Genomic DNA, 17,244 nt, shown 5'->3' on the forward strand with positions numbered 1-17,244 from the left:
GTGATTGTATCTTTGAATGAGTACAAAACAAGTTTTAGAAAAACTGGCAGGAGAAGACATTTATACATCTCAATTCCGTCCCCAATCCTAAGTAGGTGGGGGATATGTTCATCGATCACAGTCAGAAGTCATCACTTATGGAATATGTAGGAGGGCATTTCCACTGAATTCATAAGCCTAGTTGGCGTTCATTCGTGACGTACGTGGAGAGAAATCAGACTCCTATCAACAGACACATTATTTAAACTCGAAATCGAGTCCTTAGGTAGAGACTCGCCCTTTTTCTTTTTTAACCCAAGTACTGACAATCTTACATTTCCCTTCGGGGTCGGCTAACTCTTGGAAGCAGGGGGTTATCATCACGAGAGGGGGGGGGGTTAAACATGCTTTTCTTGGGGAGTGACCGTTGATCAAGGTCATCAATATACGCCTCGGGGTAGCTGACATGAAGCTGGGGTGGATCGGGAGAAGCGAGGACACTTTGGACATCCGCACTTAAGTGCAGAGGGGTGAGGCAATCTGGGCATTGGGAATTGCATTTCTGACGAGCTGGAAAAGCAGAAGACCATTGACGTTATAGTCCCCCTATAAAAAGGCCAGATTAGGGGACATCAGTCGTCCTACCTGTCCTTTCCTTTATTACCAACTCGGGTTCTATCGTTTTGCAGAAAGGAGAGGTAGTAATATGGTAAGTTACAATTGTTTTAGTTCCTGTCTATTTTGCCGAACACCTTTGTGTTCGAAGAGAACCAATTAGGTTTGTGCCGGAGGGGGGCACAATCGTTACCATACAAGGAAGGATGGAACAGGGGAAACCCTGAGAGAGAGAGAGAGAGAGAGAGAGGGAGAGAGAGAGAATGTGTGAGAGAGAGAGAGAGAGAGAGAGAGAGAGAGAGAGAGAGAGAGAGAGAGAGAGAGAGAGAGAGAGAGAGAGAGAGAGAGAGAGAGAGAGAGAGAGAGAGAGAGAGAGAGAGAGAGAGAGAGAGAGAGAGTCCGCACTCTAAATGGTCCATTTGGTACACGTATGACATGGAGAGAGAGAGAGAGAGAGAGAGAGACGTGTACAAAAATGGGCCATTCAGTGCATTCAGTGCGCACACAACACAGAACAGCAGGGGTTAAGTAATACGGAAACACAGGCAGAGGGATGCCGTAGATCCATACATTATGTACACACAAACTCAGGCGGGGGAGACAGTACATGTATTATATACAAAAATCCGAGACAAGACATATAACCGTTATTGGCCATAATGATCTCTTCCTGTATGCTGCGCATCCTTAGCATCTAATCTCTTTTTACCCTTTTTCCTTTCTTTTTATTGTCGGCTGCTTTTACTGGTCTTTGTGGTTGTACACACTTATGCCTTTAGCAATCGGTCAAGAACTAACCTGGTCGGGCTAATGTGTTTCCAGGCTGAGGCAACAGTGGGTGTCAGTTGGGGGGGGGGCAATAGGGCAGCTTTGAGTTTCCGATCTATGAGGGTGCGGAAAGGATGTAGTAAAGTTTAAACACTGGCAACATTCCTAGTCCTCCAAGCGGAGGGGACTTGGGTAAACCTCACCTCAGAATATTCTTTAAACTTTCCCTATTTAGTTAAGTGTAGGATGCTTATTCATTAGTGCACGTCATTTTTGGTTGTATTATTCGGGGTGCCAAGCGTAGTCGTATTTTGTATTTTTCGCTTCAGGCTGTCCTTTCAAGCCCTAAGTTCAGGGCATTGTTCGCTCATCGTACGTAGGCACCATAATCGAACGCCTTTTTCCCGTCTCTTCGTCCGTTAGATCACCATTTTCTTTTTCGTATTTTAATCGGTGTTTCAATGTGACCTGCAGAAGGAGGGAGGAAGAAGGGGGAGGGGGCAGTATGTAAACAACACATTAGCGCGCATAAACCCGAAAAGGCTTTTACTTACTACATACTCGGCCCATCTCCACGGAACGCAGTCCTTGCCGACTCGGCATTTAAGCCCAGATGGACCCTTTAGTGTGGGAGAGATGATTATCGGAAGCCGGTGGATAGCATAGGTCGTCCAAGTGTGGTATTACGGATTGTGTGCAAGGGGGGGGTCAAGTGGCACTCCTTCGGGGTGACTTAGGGGTATTTTTAAAACAATTTTCCAGATACAGGTAGCATATAAAGTATAGGCTAAATACCAGGATCTTTTAGCGGTTGCTTTAGGCTGTACAAAAATGCAAACCACATACAACCAAAAACCTGGACCGTTCAATTTGCAACATTTCTGCGTACTATATTTTTCAACCCTTAACTAATGGAGCTGAGCCATTCCACCTGTAATTTAGTTGCATCGGAAATAGTAGTCATTTATTCGAAACTTACCAATTTACGCGTGACAACTGCGTTTGCTTTTTCCAAAAATCTTTAATAAGAATGTCGGTGCACACATACAGGCCTACAACCTCGTGGGCCGGCCACGGAGCAGGCTGGAACTGTACATGTGGGGATACTTAGTAGTGGAAATCTTAATGGAGTCGGCGGTCGTTAATTTCATAAAAAGTGCGACAAGTACAATAAAATCATATCGAAACTTCAGGGTGAGCGAGTATAAAAAGCGTTGAAATTCGAACTTTCAATAATCATGATGCGCCAAAACTTAACAACAATTCATTGTCCGAATGTTCAGCTGTAGCTGTAAAAGTTAGGGAAGTATAATTAGAAATATTAACAGGAAAACGTACTGGGGCCAGCAGAAGAGCCCTCGGTGGACCGATCCTGGCCTTCCTGCTCCACCGGCGCCTCTACCTGTGTCCTCTTGCCCCTGGGAGGTGCTGATGTACATGAAAAAAAGACACAAACATGGATGATTGCTGTCAACGAAAATCAAACATTTCAAAAAAACAATAACAAATTATTTCGGGGAAATAAACAACAATTGCACTAAATTTATTGACCTATCTGATGTGGTCTACTAGGATATTAGTATTGCTGGATTCGTGGACCGTCTACTTGGAAAGTTATGTAACTCACTAAACCGGCTACAAAAAGGTTCTACTAGGACGGGCAGCACTCAGCAGCACATGAAGTGACAGAAACAGTCCGTCATGATTGCAGACCACTAAAAAATGTCCTATTAAATAACAAGTCATAACATACGAAGGACTGGACTTGAGTCTCTAGTCTCTAGCATTACGCAGTTCTGTAAAGTACACTCATACATAATCACTCAGGCCAAATGAGCACAAAATTGAAAGCAAGTAAGCATAGTAGCACCGCCACTGAGCAGGCGAGCACCTGCAATCACAGAAGCTTTTGAAAAATAATTTACCTGCAATGTAATCGGCAACATTCTTGCTCTTCGGAAAAAACATATATTTGCAATATAACACAGAGCGGAAGAAAACAAAGTAGTTATTAAATAGCTACTAGTACTCACCAAGCCCAGGGATCTCGACGCCAAGCAGGTTGAGCAGGTCTTGTTCCCGGTCCAGTATGTTTGACCACCGGTGCGTCACCTGGTTGTAGGTGCGCCGGACCCCTGACTCCTGATACATGGCCGGGCACACCTCACCCCATAGCTGGCGATGCTCTCGGAGGCCGTACCCGGTTCCGGGCCTGCCGCCTGCTGCGATGGTCTTGAGGAGGTGGCACTGAACAAAGAAGACAAGTGCGGCCTCCTCCACTGCGCTGAAGATCTCCCTGGGACTTACAGATGCCCCCCTTAAACGCCTGCTTGCCGGCTCCCTTTGCCATGGTCCTGGGTAAAGGAAAAATATAATAGGAAAGAATAGGGAAAAAATAAATTTAAAAAAAAGAGAGTTAAAAAAAAGTAGTCATTAAAGTAACTAAAAGTAGTAAAAAACACAAAATATAGATGTACAAAAATGGAGAGATAGATAATGAGTAAAAAATATTTTTAAAAAGTTCAAACAAACAAAGGATTGTAGAGAGTGAAGCAGGATAGAAAAGGCATGCCCAGAACCATAGTAATGAATGAAAAACGAGATGGCCGCGCCCATTGCAACCACATGGGTAAGTTTGCGCGATATTTTCCTCGCGAGCACGCAAAAATGGACGCGAACACGCAACCGTGACCCGGAACAGGAAATGAGCAACGCGAGCATGCAACTAGCGACCAGAAATGGAAATACGCAATGCGAACAACATGGCCGCGCCCGTATACGACCGCATGGTAACTTCGCGGTAGCTGTGGTCAAAATAAACCTGCGAACTCACAAAAATAAAAAAAATCCGCAATCTCACGAAAGTTCGCGTATTTTGCGAACCGCGAGTACGCTTTTGCGTGAATTGGCGTACCGTGAATTTGCAAAATTCACCCACACTTACTGCAAATCACCTGAAATGGGAAGGCGCTAACCAACTTGACACACAAAGAGTCTATCCAGGCTCCCACATGGGATCTGACTTCCCGAGACTGAGTCAAACAGTTGTGGCTACTAATTTTCTGAATTTATTAGCAGGCTGAGGAAGCAGAGATCCAGGATGTGAGAGAGACCTCCCAGAGATCTCTGCTGCCTCAGCCTGCTAATAATTCATGATAATTACTGGTCACTTCAAGACGTCAGAGCGGGTTGCAGCACCGGTAACATGTAAGGAGGATAAGCAGGTATGAGGGACACAGGGTGGAGTTCTTACCACAGAGCAAAGGCTGTTGTCTGACAGGAAATCCATTATCCGGCAGAACTTTTCCAGCACCCATGCAGGAAGTTCCAGTAGCAGCTGGGGTGCGGGTCTTGGAACCCCCTTACTCCCACGACAAGTGCTAACTCCATTTGGGGTCTCTTGGCGCTGCCCATTCGAGGGGTTCAAGTCCGTGATTATTGTGTCCTCCCTGTCACACAATCCAGCATTGTGAGAACATCCACAATGCTAGAAGGGTTTGTTTTCTGACAGTGGAGTAATGCCCCATATAAATTTGGGATCTGTGTCAACCTGGGGATTCTGTCATTCGAGGTCTTGCTACCCACCCTTAGACAAGCAGCCCTGAACGCCAAATAAAAACCTCAGTTTTACTGATCGTGACCATTACAACAAATTACTTATTTAGGTCAAATGAAAACTGCAAAGGTGTCATAATTCTTTCAAGAAACTAATATTATAAAAAAGTATGACATCCTGGTTGTAATTTTATTGAGACAAGGGACTGCAATGGTAGAAAGTGAACGAGGAATAACTCGGAAACTTGGAAGAAGTTGTGTTACACTGTTTTAAAACATTTCTTAGCTGAAAGGCACTGTTCGGAAAATGAGTTTTGCAGTCTTTTCTTTATTAGTCACAAATTGAGCATGACGATTATAATCGCAACAATTTGCAGAGCACGTAGAAATGAAACAACTGTGGTGAAGCAAGGGTAATGCTTAGCAAACCCCTCCTCTCTGCTTTGGGCACGGCGCCTCCCGCTGCTCTTGCAAGTGCTCCTTGGCTCTGGTCTTACAAACATAACTTTCACCCGCTCGCGCCTCCCACTTTGTTACTGTAGAGAAGTAAAAGCCACCAATTATGACACTGGAGCCAGTTATAGTGTAACCTCGTTTATTACTACAATGGTACTCAAGAGCGCCGAGCCTCTCTTGCCTGCCGGCTCTCGCTCGCGTTTCACGCTTCTCCCCTCGTTGCGCGCGCAGCCAATGGTGCCGCCAGCACGTCACGTCGCCGACGTGACGTGCGTAGACTAGACCGTCACTACATATCTCCCCTTTTTCCAACACATAACATTTGTAACTTACAGTCCGTCGCTCAGATCATAGTCTCTGAATCTTGTGGGCTTGATCACCGCCCTGCCGCTCTGGGTCAGTCTTACCGGGGTGGTGTGGTTCTCTTCCTCGCCACTCCATCTGCTTCCTCGTGCCTCTACTTGTCCATTCACCTCACTCCGGTTCTCTCCAAACCTCTGATCTTGCTCGATGTTTCTCGCCTTCACCTGTCGCTGTTCTTCTCCTCTCGTTTCAGGTTCAGCCTCCTGATGTTCTTGTTGGCCGAGTCCGTTCTCTCCATCCTCTTCGTCTACTCCTCCATAGTCCAAGTTAGGATCTTATTGCATCTTGCCATGCGGTCCTGTGACCATACATTTCCATCACTCAATCTGGCCGCTCTACCCTTTATTTCCTTCACCTGCATGGGCTTGCTGTATTTGCTCTCTCCCTTCCTTTGTAGTATGGGCAACTTTACTCTCACCCATTCCCCTTCTTTCAGTTCAGTGTCTTTCACATTCTTCCGCTCGTTGTAATGTTTCGTGTAGACTGCTTGTGCTTTCTCTATGTTAGCACGCACCACTGCAGGGGACCATTCGCTTACTATTGTCTTCTCTTTCCACACCCGATTGTCATGGGTGAATGGTTCCCGGCCGCGCAATACCTGGAAGGGGCTATAGCCGGTGCCTGTGGGAGTGATCCTGTATGCCCACAACATATGCCATATGTCCTTCTCCCAATCTTTGTTGTCCGAGATGGCTGCTTGGATCGACCCCATCACTACTCTGTTGAAGCGTTCTACTTGGCCATTCCCCGCTGGGTGGTATATGGATGTGTGCTTCGCTAGGATGCCATTTCTTTGCATGAAGTTGTTCCATTTTTCCGATCTGAACTGGGGCCCATTGTCGCTAAGGATGGACTTTGGGATGCCTTCCCTCACAAAGGTGTCTGCCAAAAATTTTACGATGGTTTCTGTGTCCATTGTTTCCTCTATCTTCACTTCTGGCCACTTCGAATATTTATCTACTAGGACACACACATACTTTTGGACTCCTAGTGTGTCTAGGATCGGGCCTAGGATGTCTACTGACAGCTCCTCCCACGGATTTTTCAGAGGTTCGAATGTACCCAGTGCTGGGCGTAGTGGTTTGAGTGTCTTGTCTGCACCCTGGCACCTTGCACAATCTCTTACATGCCGTTCTGCTCTTATATCCATTCCTGGCCACCAATAGTCTTGCTTGGACCTCAGCTTGAGTTTACCAATACCCAGGTGTCCTTCGTGTAGCATGTCCAGCAGTCTGGGGATGATACTTGTTGGGGGAACGACCTTCTCACCTCTATACATGAATATTCCTTGGTCGTCCATGGACAGTTCTTCCCTGACTTCGAAGTAGGGGTTGAGTTCCCCACGGGTGTGTCTCTTATCAGGCCATCCTTGGGTGATGTATGCCTTCACTTCTTCTAAGGTCTGGTCTTCCGCATACGCCTGTTTCCACTCTTGAAGGCTGATGACCTTTTCGTGATCCTCCATGAGTGCTACCCACTCTTCTGTCCCCGCCTTGTCTTCCTCACTCGGTTCCATAGCCACCGCTCTGGTCAAATAGTCTGCGACTTTGTTCTTGCTGCCTGATATATGTTCCACATCATACCTGAATTCAAGTAGTTTCAGTGTCATTTTGGATATACGAGGCGTGGCATCTGCGTGCCCACTCGACGTTAGCACCTTCAGTAACGGTTTGTGATCCGTCCGCAATTGGAACCGTGTGCCCCACAGGAATTGTCTGAATCTCGTGGTAGCCCACACCACTGCCAGCATCTCTTACTCTATCACGCTGTACTTTTTTTCTGTTTCGCTCAGTGTGCGTGAGGCGAAGCTTAATGTTTCCAGTCTTCCCTGTCCTCGGTCTTGCATGAGGACGGCACCCAATCCTTTATCGCTGGCGTCAGTGGTTAGTACGGTCTTTCCTTGAGGGTTGTACCCTTGGAGAGGTATTGCTCCAGCCACTTCCTTTTTGATGACTTCGAAATCCCTTTGTGTATCCTCTGACCAGCAGACTTCCGTGTTCTCTTTTGTCAGCTGTCTCATGTAATGAGTCTTGGAGGCAAAGTGCTGCACGAACTTGCCGTAGTACTCTGCCATTCCCAGGAATGATCTGACCTCTTCCTTGTTGGTGGGGTCGGTGCTTCACAGATCGCTCTTACGTTTTCCGCTTTAGGAGTCACTCCTTACACTCCTATCTCATGCCCTAGGTAGGTCACCGAGTTCATCCCTATCCGGCACTTGGACCATTCTGCCGTGAGTCCTTTTCTTTCTAAGATCTTCAACACTTTCCCAAGCTTTACGTCATGGTCTGGTCTGTCTCTCCCCATCACCAGGATGTCGTCCTGGAAGTATTGAACGTCGGTGATATCCTTGAATAATTGGTGCATCAGTTTCTGAAACACCGCCCCTGCTGAGGCCAGTCCAAATGGCATCCGGCGGAACTGATAGCACCCAAACGGGGTGATGAAAGATGTTAGTTTGCGGCTCTCCGGGTGCAGAGCTCTTTGATGGTAAGCGGAGGTCAAGTCTATAGTGGAGTACCACTTAATTCCCCTGGTGCTAGCCAGCATCTCCTCTATTCTGGGTAAGGGGAACCTTTCCACCACAATGTTCTTATTCAGTTCCCGCAAGTCGACGCACAGCCAGACCTTTCCACTGGGTTTCTTAACTACTACCAAGGGCGCCAGCCACTCGGCGCATGTGATGGGCTCAATGATCCCCTTCCTTTCCAGGTCTTGGAGTTCCTCCCGTACTGCTTCCTTCACTGCTAACGGGACATTTCTTGCTTTGTGGGCCACAGGTACGGCGTCTTCCTTCAGGATGATCTTGTGGGCGAACTTTTCCAGCCTTCCTACTGTGCCCCCGAACACCTTGGGGTATTCACTCCTCCATTTGTCAAGATCGGGCAACGCCTCCTGGTCTGTTAGTAGTATCTGTTCCTTGCCTCCCGGATCCAGCTTGATGCCCAGGTCACCTTGATCTAGCCATCCTAAGACCGACGGGCCTCTCTCCGATACGTAGAGCTTGCAGTATGCTGACCGGCCTCGAAATTCAAAGTTCAAAGGTCTGAATCCCGCCATTGGTATGCGGTCTCCGTTGTACGTGACAGGGCGGATGTCCAGTTTTTCTAGCTCTGGGCCTAGTCGCGGTGCGAATTTCTCCTCCCACACTGCTCTCTGGACGATTGTGAAGGGTGATCCTGTGTCTGCCACCACGCTGATCATTACTCCTCCTATTGCCATGTCTAGGACAGGTTTCATTGTCCTCCTTCCGTCTCTGCCCAGGACTTGGCCGTCCGCGCTCAGCACCTGGTCTTTGATGTAGATCACCGTGACGACATCCTCCTCTGTATCGTCGTCTTGATCTTCGTTGCCTTGACCCACGTATCTCACTGTGCCTTTGGAGGCCTTCTTCTGACAGACCTTCTCGTAGTGGCCAATTATTCCGCAGTACATGCACTTGGCGCGAAATGCGGGGCACTTCCTGTCATGCGCTTCATGCGACCAGCTCCCGCACCTATAGCATGGCTTCTTGTTGCTCACTGCTTGTTTCCCTGATGTACTTGTGTTGCTTTGCCACTTGTTGGGTCCCCTCTCCATTGGCTTCTTGTTCTGATACTCTCTGCGAGGTCCTTCGTCGTCTACCTTGTTCACCATAGCGTTGGACGCTGTTTCTTTCCTCGTTACTTCAGCACATCGTCGTGCTAGTTCGGCCCTTTTGACGATGACTAACACCTCTTTCAGTGTGGTGTCTCCGCTGGCCCATAGTTTGTCCTGCACTGTCGTGCATGTGGTGTGCATCACCACCTGGTCTTTGATGAACTCCTCTTCCCAGTTGTCGTACTTACACGTGGACGCTAACCGCTTCAGTGCCGCCACGTATTCCTCCACCGTTTCTCCTTGGCGCTGCTTCCTCTGTTGGAAATTGAACCTGTCCACCGACACACACACTGCTGGTCTGAAGTGTTCGTTAAGGTCGTCGAGTGCGTGCGCATATACATCATCGTCTGTGGCTGTTCTCTGTTTCGGAACTAGGCTCTTGTAAATCCTGAGTCCTTCCGGGCCAAGGTTCAGTAGCAAGATACGTTTCTTTCTCGAGGGTTTAAACACTTCCTCGTTCTCATCTTCCAGGACTCCTATAAAATTGTCTATATATTCTCTCCAGTCCTCCCACTTCATGAGGGGTTCTCCGGGGCGAGGCAAAAACTGTACCGGCGCCATCGCATATCCAGTTTGCGCGCTCATTTTCTCTCTCTTGACCTTGGGTTGCGCACTCCCTTGGCTTCTGGGACTCCCTGGTGCGTCGTCCTGCTCTTCTTCGCTTGCTTGGACGTGGGGACTACCTGCGTCAGCCCCCTCGCTCTTCGGTGAGTTATCCAGCGCAGGTTCCCCTGTCCTGCGGGCCGCGGCGTGGATTGGCGTACTTTCTGCTTGTCCCTGGGGTCTGTCCCCCCTTTTTTTGCTTCCCTGTGCCACCCCCTCGGGTGCTCCTGGGCTCTGCCGCGCTCTTTAGGGTACCTGTTGTTGTACTCGGAGGTATTCTTGACTTTCCGTTCTTTGGGTTCTTTGTTTGGTGGTCCTGGTGCCACTGGTGCTCCCTTTGTTGTCTTGTGGTCGTATTGGTGGTTCTTTCTTGCTGGGGGGTCGTCATCCCACCCTCGTCGCCATTGTAGAGAAGTAAAAGCCACCAATTATGACACTGGAGCCAGTTATAGTGTAAGCTCGTTTATTACTACAATGGTACTCAAGAGCGCCGAGCCTCTCTTGCCTGCCGGCTCTCGCTCGCGTTTCGCGCTTCTCCCCTCGTTGCACGCGCAGCCAATGGTGCCGCCAGCACGTCACGTCGCCGACGTGACGTGCGTAGACTAGACCGTCACTACAGTTACCTATATTTATAACGTGCACAGATACTCTTGAGTGTCCTGGCACGACGTCTGAGGGGAGAAGAGGGAAACTAACAGGTGAAGAGGTGAGACTTTAATTTCCTCTTAAAAGCCACAGGGTCCTGAATGGATCGCAGGACAAGAGGAAGTGCATTCCAAGCCACTGCAGCCTTCACCGCCAAGGAACTGCCCCTGAAACTTAAAACGTGGGACCAGGGCAAGGTGTAGGGTCAAGGATCTGAGAGCTCGCGAAGGAACATTAAAAGAGAACCGACTCTGCAGATAGCGAGGACCGAGCCCGTGGAGAGCACAATGCGCCAGGACCAAAGATTTATATTTAACTCTATCCACCACGGGGAGCCAATGATGACTTAATGTTCTGTCACAGGCGGAAAATGGACAATGTTACGAAGGCCAACATGATGGCCCAGTATACTAGAGCTCCTGACAGAGTGAAGTAAACAGACGGGCATTACTCTGCAAAACCTCTAAGGTGCTTGGAAGCACATTTTTTAACAGTAGCGCTGTAAGAGGCCACAATGGGGGTGGGAGGGGGTAACAGCTCCAAAGCAGACGTTTAAGAAAAGTCACATGGATGTTCATTGAGGTTGTTTTATATAATTGATATTGGACTCCAGGCCTTACAAGACCACAGAGAGGTAAAGCGCTGAGATTCTTATGAAACAGATGTATAGCACTGGAAGCTAACAGCAGTGTGACCTACTCGGGTGGTGAAAGGGCAGAAGATTGCATTATAACCAATAGGACATCCCTTAGCTATGCTGGTATTAAGACTCCCGTACTATTGCAAATTACCAGAAAGTAGACTACGGTTTATTACAAGGTTTTTGCTTTTCCCATAGGAAAGGCAGGGAATGGTAAGAATAACTGTGTTTTCGTATAGCGCTTCACACTGCACTTCAGATGTTTCTAAGCTCTATAAAGATGTGCTTTATTACCCAATTTAATGGCAAAAGAATTACCGGCCTAGGGTGGACAGTACCAGAGTTGGCCTTGCTGGTACCCGAACACAGGTTTACAGTAAGGTGGATCAAGCAGCCCAAATCAATAATATTTAAGTTTAGTCTCGTACAAAAGGGCCGGACACAGACAGTTGACTAGAGGCAGGCGCTCTTGCTGAAGGATAAAAGTCCAGTTTGCTGTGATTATTTAATGTTAGTGGGAGCGGCTTCTACTGAGGCGAATGTCTTCGACCCTGATTCCTGCATCTACACTTATTCTAAGGCGGGCCTGTTTACAGGGATCATATTTGCCCGTGCGCGCCTTTCCCTTTCAGTTGTCTGAAATCTTACTGAGCCTCACCTGACCTGGAAGGATGGACACAAGTCTTCACGGGGTCTGGAGAGTGACTGTGGCCCCACAACCAAAGTTACAAACATAACTTCTGCCCAATCATGCTGCTCGCCCCCTTAATAACCTAAGTTCTGACTTAGGCAGGAAATTGCCAAAGTTGAGAATGCGCGGTGCTGCAGCCATTGAGAGCACAGCTGAGCCAGCCTGGCCGGCGTGACCGAAAATCACTTCCTAGCAGTTAAACAAAAAAGGGGCAACTCTGTGTCCCTCAGAACCTGGGTATGTATAAGTAAAGATAAGACAATGGTTCCGTTGGCAGATGAAGAAACTCCAGAGCAGGACAGTGCAGTAGTTGCACTGCAGAGAGTCGTGCAATCTGTAACACACTGTGGGCTGCCAGAACAGCACGCACCTGCGGTCCGGTCAATGCTGTGTTCAATGAGCGCCAATAGCGGCGCTCCCATCTCGTTTAGTCAGCAACTTCAGGTAGTGCTATAAATGCGTTAGTTCTCATTGTGGTTCAGTGATGCGGATCACAACACCAAAATGCATTAGTCTACTCTAATCCCTGATGCATGATACTTGGCAGGACTGAAAAACAAGCATGATACAGAACTTGGGGGCATATCAGCAACAGCGCGAGGATAATTATCGCCAGCTATCGCTGGAATTTATCTCAGAGATAGCGTGCTATCAGCAACACTTATCTCCAATGCGATAAAAATCCAAGCGCTAGCTGCCAAATGTGTGATTATCGCTGGAAATCCAGCGATAATCGCACAAACACAGGCGATAGCTTGTTGATAGGGAAGGGCAGACTTAGCCATAATATCCACCTTCCTTTAGATATAATGGCTAAGTCAGATTGAAAGCAGGCGTAAGGAAAGTAACAATAAGCGTGGTTAGCGCTACTTTTCTTATCGTTATGCAGGTTAGCGTGCAGTTGGGCCGTTTATGCCAAAATCTAACGAATGCTAAAATCATGTGGGCTTGCTTGTAAATATTGCGATGTAAACATCCGCAATATTTGCAAGGTTGTCCATCTGGGGTGCGCCCAGTAACGCCCACGGGAGGCGTTGGGAAAAAGGGTGCATATATCATCGGAGATCTTTCGTTAATTTGATCAGGAATCCAGAATCAGCTCCACACTAAATGCTACTGAATGAAGACGAGTTTGAAATTTGTCATCAATTATTTGACTTTGTATTACACGGATACTTTATATTTTTTCACATCATACAATTAGGGTGGTATCACCCCTAGTCCTTCAGTATAACGAAAACAACAAGCTGATATGTTACAAAACAGTTTTAGAATCAATGTCCAATAATTATTGATAACGGTCTTTCGCTGCTGTGACAGTGCTTTGCTTACACAGATGCATTATGGGTATGCCGGATTTTCCATCTCTCCTATACTACGGCCTCATTCGAGATTTCCTTCAGACTAAAGACTGCTGCGACAGTTTTAAATTTATACAGGTGCATTATGGGTCTGCCGGATTTACATCTCTCCTATACCAGGGTCTCCAAACTTAAAAGCGCAACTAGTGTCAAATTTAAGAGAGATGGGGGGGGGGGTGGGGGGAGGCTATTCTTCAAGAAAAATGCAGGGGCTCTAAGCAGGCGATAAACCATCAGAGCCTTAATAACAATAAATGGTGTTTCAAGACATGTGAAGTACGCGAATATGGGTAAATCACATCTTACGTAGAAAGCCTGCAAATTTCCTTTGTACTGATTATCAGGTCCCAATGAAACACAGACCTTTCATAAATTAGATTCTGAGTCTGTTATCAGCGCCACACGAAGTGCAACTGAATTCAGACCATGTCAAAAATAGAGGTATTAACGGGCATATTTTCTTCCACAAATGTTACATATTTTTTACATCAAACAATTAGGGCAGCATCACCCTAAGCCCTTCAGTATCACCAAAAGAACCAGCTCCTATGTTACCAAATAGTTTTAAAGTCAAAGTCCAATAATTATCGATAATGGTCTTTCGCTGCTGCGACAGCACTATATTTACACAGATGCATTATGGGTATACCAGATTTGCCATCTCTCCTATACCATGACCTCATAGGAGATTTTGATCAGATTAAAGACTGCAAATCTACTGACCGCCGACAGAGGGCCACGCTCGGGTTTACAATGTCATCCCTGCTCCCAGGCTATCCTCGAACTTAGCCTTATTATAGAGCTGTGACGTCACCTCTGGAGCCCCGCCCACTCTAGGGGAGGCTGAACCTCCAGCCTAGGGAGCCAGCTGCTAAGATCCCCTGCCCCATCCATGCACAGGTTGCCAGGAAAGGGGGCAGGCTGCATTAATGGTCAAAATGTGCGTTGCCCTCCCACCTTTTGTGAGTAAAAAGAGGAAGATAAGAAATAACACTGGGCAGCTGAAAATAAAATTTACCTTGGAAAAATGTTTGATTCTTTGGGGTGTATTCTCAAGGATTTATCGCCGAGTTATCTGCACTTTGTCGCAGCCAAAGTGGCCATAATTTTATCGCCCCATTCACAAGCTGGCCGAAATCACCAGTTTACCTGAGATAGCAACAGCAAAAAACATTGCCACAGAGGACCCAGGCAACTATTGCTAATGAGATGCAGTGTAGGCGTTCCCGTGCAAAAAGCCGCGACAACACCACTCCGCAACATTCCCAACGACCAGCCAGTTCGGGGATAAGATCCCAAAACAGGTCATAAGGCGCGTTAGCAGCAGGGATTTAACACCTGCTCTGACCTGGTGTAAAGTCGCACGACAACCTGCACCAGAAAAGGGAGCCCAGACCAGAGCCACACCTGAAGAACAACAGATGCCATGGAAATACTGAACATGTAGCCCGGAGCCCCGAGAGGGCCACAACACCCACCGCCACCACCCCCATTGACCCCGTCCTCCCCCGGGCACCCCAACCCTTCCCATGGACAAAGATATGTTACATCACCTCCACAAATTCATGCACAAAACAATTCGCCTGACGTCGCACAATTACAACAATCAGCATGCATGTGTGTTCAGAAAAAGGAGAATCACTCATTCATATTTGAATCATGAGACAAAACATTTCATTCAAAAAAACTCAAAACAACTATTATAAAGAGTCATGGCGGGTCTTCTCAGGCCAATTTATAGGTCACAACCTGCAAGACAAAATTCTAGATAAGAATGTGTGTCCTGTACTCATCAAAGAACAGAGAGAGTGAGAAAGAGAGGGAGAGAGAAAGAGAGGGAGAGAGAGAGAGCGAGAGAAAGAGGGAAAGAGAGGGAGAGAGAGAAAGAGGGAGAGACAGAGAGAGAAAGAGGGAGAGAGAAAGAAAGAGGGAAAGAGAGGGAGAGAGATAGAGAGAAAGAGAGGGAGAGAGAGAGACAGTGAAAAGAAGAAAGGGAGAGAGAGTGCTGACACTGCGGACCCAGGCCTCACTGCTCACCTGCTGCCACCTGTGTGTCTCCAACCACGTTCCGGTATACATTGCGGTCCAGAAGGCCTCACATAAATCATCTCCAGTCTGGACCGCCAGGACGGGGCATCATCGCAGGCTGCACACCCGCTCAGCACTTAAGGTGCTCTGTCGTAGTATGAAAGCCTCACATAAATGCAACGCAGGAAAGCCAGAGAAATGAAAATGGCAAACTCACCAAGCTTGAGTGAGATAAAATCTTGCACACCTCAAGATGCGAGTATGGGTATCCCACGTTGAATTTTGAAATGAATAAATGGTGCCAGCCCAGTTAAATTAAATGCTGCTGCTCACAAAATGCTTGTTCATAACACAAACACAGCCATGAAAGATGCCAGGTTTCTGTAAATGACTGAAGGATACCAGTTGAAGTAAAGTAGAATCTGGCAGGTATAGGTTAAAGCTGAAAAGATGTAAGTACATAATGAAGGAAAACACTCCAAGCAGGCTGTAGAGATAGCAGGACTCTCCAAGCTTGAGAGAAGTGAAAACTGGCACACTCGAGTTGAGGCTGACCGGTGTCAAATGGTCACTGGTGGGGCTGGGGCTGCCAAGTAGTAACAGGTGGATGTAACAAGCTTGGGTTCTTTGATGTAGTTACAGTATTTTGTAGGTTTCTTAGTTGCTGTAGGAAGATTTCTTGAATGTAAGTCCATAGAATTTGAATTCACGCATTCAAATTTGAAGACAAGATCGTTGCCAATATGTCATAGTGTGAAAGTCCACAGGAGGCCAGGTTGTGTTTCCAAGACGGAACTTTATTCAGGTACAAGTTACCGAAGCAATAAGTATAGCTAAGATGGTAAGTAGGCCTGTAAGTACGCCCCACCAGGAGCAGCCTCCTAGCTGCTCAGCCTTCTGACACCAACTGACTCACATCAGACAGTCAACATTCCATGGCATACTCAACATTCCATACATACTCAGGCTGAACAACAAGGGGAAAGAGAGAGCAGGGTAAGAAGAGGAACATTCACCCTACTACATGCCCCTACCTCAGTACACCGAAAGTCACCGTCCCGTGGGGGTGTGCCTGTGCCGGCCACAGTGTATCCAGTGCCACCAAGTCTGTGCCCTGCAATTCATGGGCCCTTTATGATTGAGTCCCGTGGTGCGGACGCCATCATGTCACCCCCGGCACTGGGGAATGTGAAGTGGCAGGGCCCTAGGCCCTCATGCATAAATAATACCCACACAGATACACCCAGATAGAGAGTGGAAATGGCGTGCAGAACTTGGGCCCGTCCCGTTTTATGGGCAGGGTAACATGTCTTGTGATGCGTATGCTGGATGGGTGTGGTGTGGGTGTTAACCAGCTGTGAGGGAGTGGCTGTTGCATGATGACAACTAGACCTGTGATCAGCAGATCACCACAGGGAAGACCTGGGACATGCAGCGTTGTCCCCCACCCCCTGTGAGCGTAAGCGGAGTGGGCTGGCCTGGCATATGGGTGTGAACAATGACCCTGGAGCTCTGGGCGTGGTTCCGTCCTGTGCTGGACAATGAAGTAACTAATGCGTGTGTCCCTGTTGTAGTGCCAGCGCCACCCGGACTGCAATCCGCAAAGTGTCACCCTGTGACCCAAGTCCCACAACATGAGCAACATGGGTGTAAGAGGGGAATCACTGAGCCTATATTCATCCATACTTTCACACTTGAAAGATCATAGACATGACACATCTGTGTGAATATGAATGTTTAATGCACATTCAGTGTTGTAGCTGGAACAGTACAGGGCCATGCAAACCCCACTTTACATTGTTGGCCTGGAGGGCCAGCCAGAGTCCTTCAGGGAATGACAAGTGCAATGGAAGGGGAAGAGCTCAGTCCGCAGTCTGATTGCGGTTTCATTGGTGACCAAACAG

The sequence above is a fragment of the Lissotriton helveticus genome, unplaced genomic scaffold (assembly GCF_964261635.1).
Source record: "Lissotriton helveticus unplaced genomic scaffold, aLisHel1.1 SCAFFOLD_722, whole genome shotgun sequence".
Classification (NCBI taxonomy): Eukaryota; Metazoa; Chordata; class Amphibia; order Caudata; family Salamandridae; genus Lissotriton; species Lissotriton helveticus.